Here is a 12,322-nt window from a genome sequence, read left to right as displayed (position 1 = left end):
GGCTTTGGTTGCTGCTCTTTTTTTCTCTGCATCTCCAATTTTTGCTGTGAGATGTACCCAAGAGAAATGGAACATCCCATTCGACGTATCCGAAAGGCATCCGCCGGATCACGTGTGCGGCGGTGCCGCGCAGCTTCCATTGAGGCAAGTTAGCCGCGCTTCAGTCTTGCCTTAAAAGCAACAGTGCCAAACGAGTGAGTTGAGTTTGGTGTTTTGTTTTCAACGCGGCGCCGACTGCTTTTCATTTCCACCCGTTGCTTGCATCGACCGATCGGCTCCCTCCGGCCACTCGTGTTTTGTCCAGGTGTGCGTCGTCGTCCCGTCCGTCCGCTTGCATTCGGCTCTCTGGTTTCTTGCGGTCTTTGTCAGTTCCTTGCTGATGTCATGTAAACCTTGTGCTTTTTGGGTTCATGTCAGGATGGTTTTTTTTTTGGTCGTTGTTCATTTCGTATTTTGATCACTCCGCCCGCCTTGTTTGCCTTTTGAGATTTTGAGGGAGTAAAAACGAAATACTTGCAGGCGTTTCGGGCTCCCTTTTGCCCCCGCGCCACAAAGCGTGACGGCGGCAGCTCTCGATAACGCTTCATATCAAAATCTGCAATCTCGGGGCAGCGTGTAAAGCGCAAAATGTACAGTATATAGATGGCCCGCAGAGGGCAGCAGAGGGCCTCTTTGTTTTCCAGTTGCGTTTGCATTTTTTTTTTCTTCAGACGCGCACATTCGATTCGGCACCGTTCTTCGCCTCACCCCAAATACGGCCAATGTAAAAATCATCGCGGGATGGCTTCCAGAATGTAAAATGAAGCACATTTACGATCGCAACTCATTGACGCCCTCAAGGCAGACTCATTGATTCCGCCGCGCCCCCCCCCCCCCCCCGTTCACCGTGAATGATTGCAAATGTGAAGCATTTTTACATTTTAGCCCGCGGTCCGCTCGCATAGGAATTTTAAAATCGACCGCACACCGCAGCGCCTTTTCAATAGATTCCACCCCCCCCCCCCCAAAAAAAGATGTGCCATTGTGCAAGCTCGTCGCCTGAGATCTTGTCATGAACATATCGCACTGTCGTGAGAGTGACGCGTGGCACCCTGGATGGTGTTCCGACGAAGAGCGAGACGTCTCACAAAGTGAACGCATCAGAACCGAAGTGGACGGGATTGTACCGGATTAAGCTAACGAAGACTAACACGAGACAAGCGGCTCATTAGACGATATGTCACACCTGCCGCCGGTCGTGAAAAATGCTTGATTTCGATCTGATCATGACCTCCCTTCTCGACCCGTTGTCCACCCATGCGCGCTGGTTGTGCAAGAGCGGATTTGTTGTTTCGGTTTTCGTTGGTCCACCGAGTCTTGGTGACTTTTTGACCACGATGACCCCCGCAGACTGTGCAGTGAAAATTGGAGTGAAAGGTTGCCCATTAAATATGCATGGAACAGCAGGCACTGCTGGCGTTACGTGTGTGTGTGTGCGTGTGTGTGTGTGTGTGTGTGTGTGTGCGTGTGTGTGTGTGCGTGTGTGTGTGTGTGCGTGTGTGTGTGTGCGTGTGTGTGTGTGTGTGTGTGCGTGCGCACAGTGCAACGAGAGAAATTTGCAGAGGCCTAAACTGAAGGAAGATTTATGCATGGGAACAATGAAGCGGCCATATTGATTCAAATGAATATGCAAATCTCGTCAAGCGCCATTTTGGAAGTTGATGAGATATCAAAATCGAGCGAATGACCTCCTGGTAGGAATTGGAGTGAACGGCCGTACGGTACCATCATAGAAAGCGAAAAGTAACGGCATGCCGTGTTGTCAGTGGAGTGAATCGTGTTGCGCCATGACTGGAACGCAATCGGAGTCGATCCGATCAGACTCCGAGTGACTCCTGCAGGGAATCGCCTGGCGTCATCCTCGGGAACGAATGGCATCGCCGTTGCGATTCGGATCGGAGTGGATCCCCGCAGCGCGGACGACCGGAAGCAAAAACGTTTCTTCGAAGTACAACGAAAAGGGCTGGTAGGAAATCGGCCGGAAGAAGCGCACGCGCCCGCGCTAATTGGCTGCTACCGGCAAAGGGGGCGGGGACTGCGCCCGAGTTAGCGAAGCTTTTTCGAATGAAGCTAACTAAATCCGCGCTCTCCCTCCGAGACCGCGATTTCTTCGGATTTAAACGAGAGCTTCACAGCTTTGCTCATTCGTTACACCGCCACGTCGGCTCACTCCCGATAGGTTTTGTCAACGTCCTGACCGTTCGATCCGTTGAGGACAGCGCTGGACTCGCCCGATCGTGACAACCTGTCACCGAGGACGTCGCCGGAGGAACAAACGTGGCATTTTTTTTTTGGAGAGGTTTTTGGCTTCCGGCGCCAGTTGGAATCCGCCTCTACCAGCAGACGGCAAAGGGGTGAGTACACGACTCAAGGCGTGTCGCGAATGGAGGGCGCCGTTTCCTCGCCTCGGCCGCCGGCGACAGGTCGGTACCGAGTGGGGATAAATATTTAGCTTTAGGGTGTTCATCGTTCACTGATATTGTTGTTGTTTTGTCTATGGGCTGGAACCACTCTCGAGTTTCGATATTGCTCGGTGTGGTCGGTCCACCGTTGTGTGCTATTGCCTTTGGGTAGTTTGGATGACCAGCGAGTTCAACTAAATCGCTCTTTTCAAATGACTCGTGGGTCATTGCTAGTCTTTTATTTTTGCTTTCTCCCTTTCCCGGTCAATTAGCCCGTCGCACGCTCTGCTCACCCGGTAGACCTTAAACCTATGTTCATCTCGGCGTTTTCTGGGTTATAGTAGTAGCTGAACTCAGACGCCGTTCATTGCGCAACAGGTGTCGCACTTCTTGGATGAAAAATCCAAATAGCCCAAAATCTGGAATGATCAGGCACTCGGAGACAAGAGGCCGGAATAATCCGACCGGCTGTCGTCGGCCTGCCTGGCTTTACGGAGGCAGCTTGACGACGGGTGCGCTTCCAAAGGGGAACGTCCTCCACGCCTGCCGGACGGTGACAAAACAAACAGGTTAGGATGATGATGACATGACACCGACTCGCACTCGGGGGGGGGGGGGCAAATCTCATCAAAAATGGAGTCGTGCGCGTCCTCCCCATACATTCTCACTGTTTCCGCGTCGCCTCCGGCATCTCAACCGCAACAAAACAAAAAAGGGAAAGGCTGTGAAAAGTTTGCTTGCCCGGAGCGCCCCGCAGCCAAATCCAAATCAAATCAGAGCCGCCGCCGCCGCAACGGCTGGCAAGATTGCCCGCTTGGGTTCGGCTTTCATCCGCTTTGTCGCAACCGTGAAAAACCTGACACCTTGTCTTTGTAGGAGGCTAAAAATACACTTTGGAATGGCTCAATTGTCGTTTTGCAGACTTGTCGCCTTTTCTTCTTCACCGCCTACCCGCCCCATCCCCCCCCCCCTTTTTTTTGTCCTTTTGATGCTGGTTGCTAGGAGACGACACAGTAGCGCCTAAAGGTTCTCAGTGCTACTTTAGATTTTTTCTTAATCCAGCTAGGATGTGTATTGAAACCCCCCCATCCCTCAAATAAAAACCTTGTCGCAAGGCCCGCGGTGTTTTGTGCAGGTTCACAAAATAAAGAGCAGAGGAGAAAAAATCTCAAAGCTAAGCATCCGTATTGGACAAGCTAAGTCTTTCGCCTCGTGAAGGCGTGCCACCGACAGTAACTCGGACTCGGGTTGGTCGCGTCAATTCAGCGATGTGGTTAAAAGGTCGTTGGCCTCTGGGAGCTTTGCTTAGCCGTGAAGCTAACAACGTCAACGATATCCGTTGGGGGGGGGGGGGGGTCATTCAGATGCGCTCATCGGGGAGAAGACTCTTCGTGGATGCCTCGGTGGTGTTTTGGGCTTGGTCGCCGGGGACAAAAACGTCTGGCGGCGACCCGCTTTTTCTCTCATCTCTTGTGACGAGACGAATTGGGACTTGGGGAGCAAGCTCGGGTGTCCTGTTGAATCCTCTCGGGATCGGAGAACAAACTCGTAGCAGATGGCGTGTTTTTGTCAACATTTAAGACCGTTTGAGCCTTCAATGAAGGTTTTTGGAAAGACAAAATCAAGTCTATTTCATGAGCCAAGTGTACTCGTTTGTCGCCAGCAAAGCTCGGACGTGATCGCGAGTCCGAGGCGGAGCTAGCAAACGATTTGGGGGGCATCGAGTTTCGAGCGCTCGTTAGCTTTCAGCTAACATCGTTGACTCGTCCGCTAGCTGGCTTGCTCATGGCTCCAAAACAGAAGCGGCTTGCGCTCGTGATTACCATTATTATGATTCAAATGTTTGCGTTGTGTTTTTGGAATGACCGCATCGCAAGTGTTTATCTTCAAAGGCGACGGGACCACTTTTCAACGAGCGCAGCCGCTGCAAACGTGCTCTTCGGAGTTCAAAGAAACGCAAAAAGCTTTCGGGTTGTCGCATCTCGTCGGCACCCGAGCGGCTACGAGCAAAGTGAACGGCCAACGCGCGCCGCGCCAAAAGCTAAAAATAAAACGGCACTGGACGAGCAGAACAAAGAAACCAATTCTCTTTGGGGACGCGGTTAAGACAATCGTGCGTACCGGGATGGGGGAGGGACAAAAAAATGTGAAGCTTTTATGGCGCGCGCAAGCGTTGCAATTTCGTGAGGCTCCGAAAGGAGACAAGAATTGACGGATGCATTTTTGCGATGAACTGGACCAAAAAAAAAAAAAAAAAAGGGAGTGTTATCCGACGGATCCAAAAATCTTCAGCGGGAGAGAAAAAGTATTTTTCAAGAGGACAAACAATTTTTACAGTGTGTTTTCATTTGCGGAGAAGTCGTAGTTGCGCGATTCGGCTTCCACGCGGGCACCGGCGCACGCTCCGAGCTCGTTATCTCTTTGGAGATTTTCACGTCTCCGGCAGCAACAAGAAAAAGGGAAGCAGAAAAACAAAGCATATCTTTGTCAAGTCTCTCCTGGTGAAGCGGGCGGGATTGTGACCCAGATTTCTTTCTGAATGCGCATGCGGCCGACATCCCTCTTCGTGGCTTTCTTACGCCGAGAGAAGAAAACACGCGGATGTCGGCGGCGCCGAAAGGTGGCTATTCCGTCCGTCTCTTTTGCAGAAGTGATTCAAACAAAAACCAAAACGGGTTCGGGGAGTCTTTCGCAAGAACCCACCAGAGTGCTACGGTGGATGCAAAAAGTCCACCCAGATTCTTTGAGATGCTTTCAAAACTATTTCCGTGTGATATAAAATGTCAGCTATTTGGAGCGCGTCCCAAAATGCCGCCGTCCCTCCCAGAATGGCCCCCCCCCGCCCCCCCATTTTACAGGCCAGCTTTACCTGGAGGCGCTTGCGAAATGGAGCGCCGCTTTGATCCCGCCTCATCTGCAAGGCAACTATTTTTAGCCGTTGGTGACGGGCGACGGGTGGGGGCTGCTTTTCTGCATGTTGGCTCATTTTTTACTCGCAATGTGTCAAAAATTGATGTGATACCTTGACTTCATGGTAAGTGAGAATACATCTCACTTGTATTCTTTGGCATTGGGCTCAGCATGACTTAGATTTGTTCTTGGTTTTACCGTTTGCTGCTTTCTAGCGTTTTTATTAGCCATTTGTCTTATTGTTTATTGCGCATGTTAAATTGCTCCATGTACAGCACTTTGTACGTTTGAAAGTGCACCAGAAATACACTTGACTTGACCCTCAATGTTCAGATGAGCTCGACCGTTGGAATCTTAGCAGAGTGATTTTTCCAGAAAGAGCGAGTCATTTTCCCGGAAATCGGCACAATTTCCACAAAAGAACACCGCGCAATTCATTATTTGATTTGATTTCATTTCATAATGGCTCCCTGATGCACTTCATCACTTTTACAGTCATTTGATGAAATAATTGTTGCATTTTCATTCAGTCGCCTCCAAGTGGTGCACTGAACCATTTGATCCACCAAATGCAACTCAAAATAAAAAACAGGCCGCCGGGCCAGTTCCCAAAGCTGACGCGGAGGACGTCACCCACGTGGTCATTCCCGTGGCTTTTTATTCCACATTGTCACGAGCGCGCGTGAAGTCGCTCCTGTTCTCCCGGGGGAGGCCGATGTGCTCGTCACTCGGCGACACATTTTGATTTTTTTCTCGTCGTCTTTTCGCACTCATCGCCGAGTGCAAATGCGCAGGAGCGAGCGTGTCATCGCATTTGTGGATGCGTCTGAAGGGAGCGTGGGGGGCGCCTTTTACGGCAAGTGAGGGGGGAGCTCACCGCTCCTACAACGCTACCGCTGTGCCATTGTGGTCCATAGCAGATGACCAACCACTACTCGGAAAAGACAACCCGCATGTCGATGTCGTAACGCGGCAACGTGCTACATAGGAGTAGTTCAGAGACGCACCTCCCCGTTTGCGTAGCGCTTTGCCGTCTCTGAACGGGCGCAAATGTTCCGAGCGGCCAGACCGGAGCGCAAGGAAGGCGGGCCCGAGGGGGACAGATGGCCGCCGCGCTCCATATGGGCCCGCCGCAGCGCGGCGCGCGCCTCAAAGCGCGCACGCTAACCGCCAGGCGTCAGCGTTTGCTTCTTGACGTCACCAAACGCACGCACGGGGCCACGCGGCGTGACCGCAAGCGTAACCTGGCCCGGGAGAAGCTCCGAGGCGCTCGTGGCCGGCAAAAGCGGAGCGCCGCAAATGGCGCCACAAATCGTACCCGGCGCCGTCTGCTATGAGACGTCACGGCGTCTGTTCCGTTTGCGATTCGATGTCTCGGGCGTAGCTCATGGCCGATCCCCGGGATCGAGCGCTCGCCCGCGTACTTGGCCCCGCGGCTAACGAGGTCCCGGCGGACGTCGAGACACGAGGCTAGCGCACATTAGCGCGTGCGTTCACGCCAGCTGTCGGGGATCCACGCGGATGCACTTGCGGACGATGAGATTCCTCCGCAACTGGGTCGCTTCGCCTTCTCTCGGTGAATTATTCACGAGGCTATTTTTAGAAAGGCAGACTTCTTCTTCTGCGATTGCGCTTTTGCACGCCAGGCGTCTTTATCCGTCGGCCGTCCGGGAGTAAAACCTCACGAATGTGCCGAGCGAGCGGAGGATTTCCGATTTTGCATTCGTGAAAGAAAAAAAGCTTGAAATGTTCGGGCGGCCAGTGAAGAACTCGTCGCGAGCGCGTGGGCCGCTTCCTCCGACGTCGGGTACTGGACTTTTCCAACGAGGTGACGTTCCCGGCGGGGCTGAGCGCGTGACCTTTTGCGAACGCGAGCCTGAGCGGCTGGAAGTCACCGCGAGGGATCGTCTTCGCTTCGCTTTGATGAAGGACACCGACCTTTTTACAAATCCCACCAGGACCTTTCATTTGTGACGAAGGTGTGGGAAAATCCTGGACAGCGTCGTTTCGAATAACGCCGGTTGACGAGAGCGGCGATTCCCGACCGCTGATCCCATGACACTAAATCGCCGCGTGAAGAATTCTTCATGCGCAACTCTTTGATCTTCTGTCCATGCCAGTGTCAAGCCTCAGGATCTTTAATCGCTCGCAATCCTTTTCCTTAGACATACGGCGCATTCTTTCCTTGTTACGTCTTGGCTGAAAAACGAGCTTAGCCTGCAAAGCTAACAAGGCTAGCGACATGCTCTGGGTTCATTTGGAGCGATCCGCGTGATTACGCTTGACTTTTTGCCGCGTGATCTCCACGCTACGGGACTTTAGCATCCAAACAGAGGGGGCCGGCCACAAAAAGGTGGCGCTTGATGACGGCGAGCCCGCTGAGTCACTCGTCGGCCAGCTGGCGCTCGGTCGGAGAAAGACAAAAAAAAAAAAAAAAAGATTGGCAGCTCCGCACGGACACGACACGGAGCTTTCCGAGTCATTTTTCTATCCCTCATGTTGGCATCGTTGCAGTCCCCATTTTGTGACAGTCCATCGGCGATGCGAGATTCAGCGGGCGTTTCCTCTTTCGCACCTTAGTGAAGTGGACACGTTTGAAAGCCGCTCGACTCTGGCGTCGCCGTTTTATCAAACCAGTGTTTCCATATGAGGATGCAACATGAACTGTTTCTCTCCTCCGGGATAAAATGTGCCATAGCCTCCCCGCTGTGTGCAAGGAGCGAAAAAGACCACGAAAAATGTATTTTTACCCGCGCCTCCGCCGGTCGGGGGTTGCGAGGCGTGTCATTAAGAGTCTGGCTGGATGGCTGTCGGCCTCGCTGCCAATTAGTGGCAGCCGGGAGCGCCGTCTTATTCCAGCTCGCGTGAGGGGCACGCGAACGCACACGCGAAAAGACGAATTTTCCGATGTCAGTGATTCAATCGAGTCTGTTGCTCAGGAAGGATTGAGGGAAGAAAAAAAAAAGTCCTGGCGCACGTGCGCCGGTTGCGCTGACTTAGTCGGAAATGAGCCCAAAAATCTTGGATCAAAAGTTGGCCGGCAACCGACATGTGAGCAGCCCGAACGGTGTTTTACGCGGCATGTTTGATGCGCCTGTTAGCGGCGATTAAGGCTACTGCGAATCGACCCCGCTGCTCAGCGGCGGTCCACGTGGGGCTGCTTTTTCTTGTCAAAGGCAATCAAACCGATCGCCGCTCAATATTTCCCTTCCCACGCCTGCACGTTGGCATTTTCTTGTTTGTCACGGGGATCATGCCTCGTCTCTTCTGAAATGGCTCAACTTGTCCGGTGAAACGCATTCAATTCGGATGCGTGGCGTTGAAGAAAATGTCCTTATAAAAGACATCATCATCATAAACGATGCAAGCGTTTTGTTTTGACACGGCGTGGCATCAGCAGATGGGTTAACCGAGGATCCTGAGCCGTTTTCAAGCAAAATCCCATACCGTAGCTAGATAGATAGTGCTAGCTATGTAGCTAGCAAACTAGATTTCGAGCTAGCCAGGTAGATAAAAATAGATGATGCCAGATAAAGATAAAGATCGATAGCTAGCAAGCTAGATAGGATGGATGACTACATTTAGCCACAGGCCATTGCTAGCTAGGTCGCTACATAGCTACGTTTTCAAGCAAAATCCCATACCGTAGCTAGATGGATAGCGCTAGCTATGTAGCTAGCAAACTAGATTTCGAGCTAGCCAGGTAGATAAAAATAGATGATGCCAGATAAAGATAAAGATCGATAGCTAGCAAGCTAGATAGGATGGACAGCTACATTTAGCCACAGGCCATTGCTAGCTAGGTGGCTACATAGCTACATGGATGGATGTATCGCTTGATAGACTGACAGAGGGTCAGACAGAAAGAGATAAAAATGCATGACAGCCAGTTTCGCAACAAGACTAAAAGTAGATGAACGGGCTAAGCGTGAACAGCTCCGAGACAGTCTTGATTTTGGATTCCGTCGACACAAAAATGGCGAGTGGAGCTAATCCGCGAGCCCAGAGGGAGCATGTCGCCGCGTCCTCCAAGATCCAACATCTTTGTAATGGACCGCAGCCCCTTAAGTGATCACTAATTGAGGCTCTTCGGGGAGGAGACCCTCACCGCCATTTCCATTAGTCATCTGGCGAGGGGAAAGAATATTGCTGCCACGAGGCTTTTTAGTCTCGCTCCCTCTTTTTTTTTGCGCTCTCCAGGAAGAAGCGGCAAAACTAATCCAGATTAGGTTTGGTTTCAGACCCCCCCCCCACCCCCCGCAGTCCCTCCACCAAATTCTGCGCTAATCCAAAACAACAAGTGTGGCGATCAGAGCATATGTGATAGCATGCAGAAAACGTCGACGCCTCGTTCTTTGTGCCATTTGAAATCATCTCACAGGCCACCATTTTCAATGCACCATTTTTTGTTTGTTTTGAGGGGAGAGCAGCTGCTCAGGTTTTTTTAGATTCTTTTTTTTGTTGTTATTGTTATTTTGCAGCACCTGTTAAAAATATTTTTATCATAGAAAATAAATAAGTGAGGAAGTCGCTAACCGAAATGCTAACGCGACTAGCAATGTTTGATCAGGCCTACTGCTTTGATATTTTGCTTTTCCCCCCTGAATTGTTTACTAAATAGGCAGCAAGTAATGTATCGGTGTAAAAAAAACAACCAACCAAGTTATTCGATTCGATTGCGGTTCCTGACGCATCTTTAGCCCTTTTCGAAAAAGACAAAAGCAGCGTCGCCGCAGTCAGGCCGCCAATCTCCCTGCTGTCACCCGAGTACTAAAACATGAAGTGCGGCGACCGAAAGTAAATATTGATGCGCTTTTACGAGAAACATCTGCCGTTGCGCCGCTCATGAAATATTCACCGGCGAGCAGGAGGAGGAGGAATGCTCGGCTGCCGGCCGCGGCTGCGAAATTTCCTCGCTCTCAATCGCCACGCTCGGACCGTCCCGGGCCCGATCCCTCACCCGCCGAATTCAACGGCAAGGTATCAAAGGCAGGGGGCGCTGTTTTGTCGGCGTCCACGAGACCGCCGCTCTGCGACAAACGCACGCGCGGCGCGCAGCCGCTCGCGTCCGCGCGCGCCGCGGCAAACATTCCGCCCGGCGCGAGGCCTCGGGGGACCATGAAGAGATGATGAAAAGGGCTTCCAATAAAGCGTGGCGTCCTCTTGCAGCCGTCCTCCGACAAGTGACAAGGAATGAGATCCGCTTTGTCATCGGTCCGGAAACGTCATATGGAGACGGAATATTCTCCCCGCCGGCCGAGCGCGTTCGGAGCGTGATGAAACGTCTCCCCTCCGCCTCCGTAGCTCGGAGTGTGAGGGGGAATAAATAAAGGCATTTATAATTCATGACTCGCCGAATGCGTGAGCGGATTGATCGGTGATTGCGGCGAGAGAAAGGAGGGCGGAAAACGGATGAAGCCCAACATTTGTGTTTCCCCTTTCGGATTTCATTTTACAGAGCCCCCCCCCCCCCCCCACCCCACCCCCCCAAAAATTGTTTTCCGCGCCGGAACGCCGGCTCACCCGTGGCGGCTCAACGAGGCCTTTTGGATGCGCACTTGACACCATTGCGCCGGCCCCGCCCACCCCGACCGGCGGAACGGGTCCGCCAAAGCCCGCATAGCGATTGGCGAGGGGCCGTCGGTTAATCCCGCCGCAATGTAGCATTCCGGCTGGAAATCCCTCTGATCCCTTGGCGCACGCGATTGCGAATCAGCGATTTGAGCCCCCGCGCACGACCCTCGGCTGCACCGAGACGGAGAGCGCCGCGCGGCTCTGACGGTGACATCCATCACGCGTGATGAATAATCAATGAGCGCCATCTGGCGCGCTCGGCTCCGACCGCCTCACCTTCCCCTCCTTGCCCCCCCCCCCCCCCACCACCCCTGCGCCACATGTTCCCGCAGCATGTCGCGGCAGTGACGGGTGGCGCAATCCCTCCTTCCTTAATTGCGCCGCATAATTCTCCGGAAGCTAATGAGGTGACCCGCAAGCCTTTAAAAGGACCCCCCTTGGGGATTTCTACAAGACTAGGCCGGATTGACGAGGTGTGTCCAAGTGCCCCGTTTAGTCACCGCATCCCGTCGCTTCCGCCACGCCTAATCTTGCTGCTGTTTAATCACGCACACGTCGGCATTTAAAGCGGACAAAAACTGGGAACGCTAATTAGCATGTCGGCAGAGGGCGGCGGGTGTTTGTATCGTTGACGAGGTGGCACAAACTTGGGCACAGGCCTCCTCGGAATCTTTTTGGGACGCTTTACGGCGCATCGTTGAAACCAAACGTTTTTTTCGTTCATTTTTGGAAGGCCCGCGTCGATGGATAATCAGCTGTTATTTGGCGCTGCGGAGGGGGCCCGTCATCATTTTAGGCTCCGCAAAACCCCCGCCGACAGCAACAATGAGAACGTGTCGCGTGATGGAGCCGGGTGGAAAATGTTTGCCATGAACCAGCTGGAAGCTGTCAGATATTTGTGTTCCCTCCGTTGACAAAAAAAGAATAACAACAACGTCAACATATCGTTCGCTTTCCTTCTGAAGCCGTTGCGAGAACTCAAACTCTACAAATAAATCCTGACGGGCTTGTAGCGCAATTTACTAAAGCGACCGGCTTCGGAGGTGCCCCCGATGTACGCAGTGACACCCCTCGGCGTCCATTTTGTAGCACGACGCGACATCCGAGCGGGCATCGTTGTTGCCTTGGTAGCTTTCTATGACCGAGAAGTGCTTTTGTCCTCGGGGAAATTGAGCCGCCTGTTCGCCGGGCCCGAGCGAGGTCAAAGCTTTCGCCGCCGTGTTTTAGCCGGCCGGCGTTGCGGCGGCGGCGCACCCGCTCGCGCCGGCTAATTAGCCTCCCAGAAACCAGCCTTTGTGGCCGTCGAGTCGGACGTGATGAAATGAAACGCGACCGTCCATCGCAGCTGAAAAGATGCAATCCAGCGCTAATGTATTCAGCAAGTGACTGACGGCTCG

The sequence above is a fragment of the Hippocampus guttulatus genome, chromosome 17, assembly GCF_054856545.1.
Source record: "Hippocampus guttulatus isolate MCC_2025c chromosome 17, RoL_Hgut_1.0, whole genome shotgun sequence".
Taxonomy (NCBI): domain Eukaryota; kingdom Metazoa; phylum Chordata; class Actinopteri; order Syngnathiformes; family Syngnathidae; genus Hippocampus; species Hippocampus guttulatus.
Note: the sequence above shows the minus strand (reverse complement) of the source record.